The 4,592-nt window shown below is 44.9% G+C and overlaps 1 non-coding gene across 1 annotated transcript; it reads left to right on the forward strand.

The window, feature by feature from the left end:
* The first annotated feature begins 360 nt into the window (after positions 1-360).
* Positions 361-467, forward strand: LOC118482371. The gene has a single exon (XR_004868412.1). It is a non-coding gene; the product is annotated as a small nucleolar RNA R71 (small nucleolar RNA).
* Positions 468-4,592: the final 4,125 nt, after the last annotated feature.

Raw genomic sequence — 4,592 nt, forward strand, 5'->3', positions numbered from 1 at the left:
ATTTCTTGTTGATCGTCCGTTTCTTTCATGCAACTCCAATTTTCATGTGACCCACCGCACCCTTCGCAAGCCATAACCGAGACTGTTTTTGTCATTTCTAATTTTTTTATTTTTGAAGAAAGGGCCTCGATTTGGGCTTGTAAAGAAGTGCTTTCGTCGACCTTATGGGCGCCCGGGGCGATAGACTTATTTCCCCGGGGGGTGTGCCATTGAAAATTGGTTTGAGCAATTTCCTCAATCTGATTATATATTTCGTGTGGGCGTCGATTACCTAAAAGTCCCCCGGAGCTAGAATCAAGTGTCTGCCTAGTGTGTGGCAACAATCCATTGTAGAAAGTGGATACTTGTTGCCATATTGCGAGGCCGTGATGGGGACACTTGCGTAATAGCTCCTTGAATCTTTCCCAAGTTTCATATAAGGATTCCCCATCCTCTTGTGAGTATGTATTAATTTCAGTCATTAATTTAGCAGTTTTAGCGGGAGGGAAATACTTATATAGAAATTTTTGGGCTAGTTCATCCCAGGTGTTTACCGATCCAGCTGGGAGGGCGTTGAGCCAAGCTTTCGCTCGGTCTTTTAGTGAGAATGGAAACATACGGAGGCGGATGGCGTCGTTTGATGCTCCATTGATCCGAAAGGTATCACATATTTCTAAGAAATTAGTTATATGTAGATGGGGATCCTCGTCCGCAAGCCCGTGGAAGGTTGCGGAGTTTTGGAGCATTTGTATCAAATGCGGTCGAAGTTCGAAGTTATTGGCTTCGACATTCGGAGCATTGATAGTGGCGCCTAGATTACCTACGGTGGGCCGTAGATAATCCATAAGGGTACGTTGGTCCGCCATTGGAGGTGGATCACCCAAAACCTTCTCTTGATTTTTGGCTTTTAACCTTTTTCTGAGAAAGCGTTCGGGTTCTTCTAATGGTTCTTTTATGTCTTTATTGGAACTGGAGCTCATACACTACGTGAGGTTGGCGTCGGGTTCCAAGTCCTGCAATAAAAACAGAAAAGAATGTTGGTCAGAAGGTTCACCACGGCCCCGTGTTGAGCGAACACGGCCCCGTGGTCGGAATTGCAGTGGTTGTTTTCCAGATCCCAGTTACTGGAAGTTGGATGTCACACCCCCAAATTCCTCCTGCGGATAACACCCGCTTCGAGGGCGTGACTGACCAGGATCCAGCCACCAATTATACTGAGCATTTAATTAATAGTAGAAGTATTTAATATCCGGAGTAATTAGCAACATTAGAGTTTAGATTCGGTAATTAGTTTAACAAAACAGCGGAAGCATAAACCAAAATAGTTTTAAAGACAGTTCATTGTTCAAAACAGTTATCCCGACACACGGGTTTGACGAACACTACACATCCCCAAGCAGCAGCTCCTGAATCATTGGTTACCTGCAAAGCATGCAGTAAGGGGTCAACAATAATGCTGAGTGAGTTCACTAGTTGTCCAGTTTTAATTACCAAAAACTTGTTTCACCGGTTAATTTACCCGTTTATACATGCCCTGGGGAGCTACCCCAAAAGTTAGCGACTAAACTGTTTTTCCAATACCGAACACTAGGTAACCGTTGCGTATCCGCAGGATGCCCCGATGTCAATGTTCTATCATCATTGACGGATGCCTGAGTCTATTAGTTCACGACCGATCCCAAACCAGGGCACGGTGTGAGGCTGGTAAACACCTAAATAGCGCTATCAACTAATAACCCGTTCGCCTGGCCCCGGCGACTAATCGGTATTATGTAGTAGGGACTTGAGTGATAGAGTTTCGTTTAGTGCCGTGAGTTGCAATCCGTATAAGCAGTAATTAACCAAAAGGTTTCCCCAATACCAGGAAAGGAAAAGTAAGTTTTGTTCCCAATAACTAGGGAAGGTATGTAAATGGTATCCCCTTTTACCAGGGGATAGGGTTGTTAGTCTCGTGTCCCAAACCACCGGGACGCATGCTTTTAAGTTGTGAACTCACCTTGGGTTGCTCGGTAGGTTTAGGTTACTTGTCAATCACGTTGGTCACCACGTCCTAACATGGTTACCGGTATAGGTCAGGTTTGGTGCACAAGCAATCGCGTAAAAACTATACACATAACTGGCACGTAACATGCAAAACAATACAAACAGTCATGGGGTTATTGGGCCGGCCTAAACAATTAAGCAGTCAACAGTAACACATAACCCCAGTCAACAGATAGCCCATAACACATAATGGCCCAATAACCAAAATGGACAGCCCAGTCGTAACCAGGAGGTCTCGAGTCGCAACCAGGAGATCTCGGCTTGTCACGTTATGGTTGCGAGTCGCAACCGTTTGGTCTCGAGTCATCATGCTGTGGTTGCGAGTCGCAACCGACGTAGTCTCGAGTCGCAATCTCGTGGTTTCGAGTTGTCCTGCTATGGTTGCGAGTCGCAACCGTGTGGTTTCGAGTTGTCACGCTTTGGTTGCGAGTCGCAACGGCGTGGTCTCGAGTCGTAATCGTGTGGTTGCGAGTCGGAAGCTGTCCCTTTCATGTACACGTGATGATGCAGATATGACAGTCCAATTTGTACATATGAAATCAGACCCAGATTAGGAAACTACCAATAAGGTTTCTACAAACACTTTTCCAAATCTGACCATTAAACCAAATAGATCAAACTTTGCCATTTTTAAAACCTTCAAACCATATTCAACAAGTTCATCTTATGTTCTTAGTTTTCTAGGGTTTTCATGCCAACATAATCACACATTTTGAACCAAAAATCATATATTTCAAACAAGATTGTCATGTAAGAACAAGAAACATATTATTTGTAGCCGAAATCTTAAGTCTAGCAACATCATTTTGCAAGAATAATAAAGCATAATATGTTTGGCTATGAACACTTTTAAACTACCCTTTTTCTTGCCATTTAAACATGTTATCACATATATTCAACTTCACAAATCATCCTAAATTCATACATAACACTATGAACCAAGCATACAAGTCCATTCAACATAACATAAATCCTATGCACAAGGATAATACTAACCGGTTGTGAAGAAGAAGAAGGAGCCGAAAACAAAGAGAAAGGAACCGAGAAGATGGAGTGTCCGAGTGATGGTCTTGACCGAGTCCTTGTCCGAGATCCTTGAGCTTGAACCGAAAATTGGAGGAGATGGTAATGTTGTTTGAGGGTTTTCTTAGTTGAGAGAAAATAAGGAGTGTATGTGTTGGTGTGTTGTGTAAAATGAAGGAAATGAAGGAAAGTGGGGATTTATATACAAGCATCAAATAGGCTAAGGGTGGTTTCGGCCCAAACCGGTTACGGCCCAAAGGCCCACTCGCAACCGCCCGGTTGCGAGTCATGGTCTCGACTCACGTACATTTATATGTAATACGTACATTCAACACACATTAAGCAAATAAAGATCACGTTTCCATTTAATAATATTTATATACACAAAATATTACAAGGTGTTCGTTCGGAAAAACCTAGAGTGTCACATTATCCCCAAGTTTTAAGAACTTTCGTCCCGAAAGTTGAAGCAGCCACTGCCAAGCTAGCGTGTTTTAACGGGGTGTCACATCATCCCCACGTTAGTTTGGAATTTCGTCCCGAAATTCGGTTGTAGCTTCAGTGCTGGGGTTTTCGTTTGGGAATAACTGGGATACTTGGACTTCATCTGGTCCTCCCGCTCCCAGGTAAACTCTGGGCCGCGACGTGAGTTCCAACGAACTCGAACAAGAGGTATTCTAGTGCTCTTGAGGACCTTAACATCCCGGTCCGTGATTTCGACAGGTTCTTCGACGAATTTCAACTGTTCGTCGATTGTGAGTTCCTTCAGAGGAACTACGTGCGTCTCATCTGACAGACACTTCTTCAGATTCGACACATGGAAAACGTTGTGAACTACACCGAGTTCTGCTGGTAAGTTCAGTCTGTAGGCCACCTTGCCTATTTTCTCAAGGATTTCGAAAGGTCCAACGTACCGTGGGTTGAGTTTGCCTCGTTTACCAAAACGAACCACACCCTTCCAGGGTGAAACTTTGAGTGATACCCGCTCCCCAACCTGGAGCTCAAGTGGTTTCCTGCCCTTATCGGCGTAGGCCTTCTGACGGTCACGAGCGGCCGCCATGCGTTGTCGTATTTGAGCAATCCGCTCAGTAGTGTCTACCACATGTTCTGGACCAGTGATTTGACTATCCCCCCACCTCTGCCCAACGAAGAGGTGACCGGCATTTACGTCCGTACAATGCCTCAAACGGGGCAGCTTTAATGCTGGTGTGGTAGCTGTTATTGTACGAGAATTCCACGAGTGGCAGATGCCTTTCCCAGCTGTTGCCAAAGTCGATTACATAAGCGCGAAGCATGTCTTCTAAGGTTTGAATAGTTCGCTCGGACTGCCCGTCCGTCTGTGGGTGATACGCTGTGCTCATATCTAGACGTGAGCCAAAAGACTTGTGCATTGCTTGCCACAGTTCCGAAGTAAAACGTGCATCTCGATCAGAGATGATAGAGGTGGGCACCCCGTGCCTCGAACAACTTCCTTGAGGTATATCTCCGCCAGAGTGGAGAATTTATCTGTTGTCTTTGATTGCCAAGAAGTGTGCGGATTTCGTGAG

Source organism: Helianthus annuus, chromosome 9, assembly GCF_002127325.2.
Source record: "Helianthus annuus cultivar XRQ/B chromosome 9, HanXRQr2.0-SUNRISE, whole genome shotgun sequence".
Classification (NCBI taxonomy): Eukaryota; Viridiplantae; Streptophyta; class Magnoliopsida; order Asterales; family Asteraceae; genus Helianthus; species Helianthus annuus.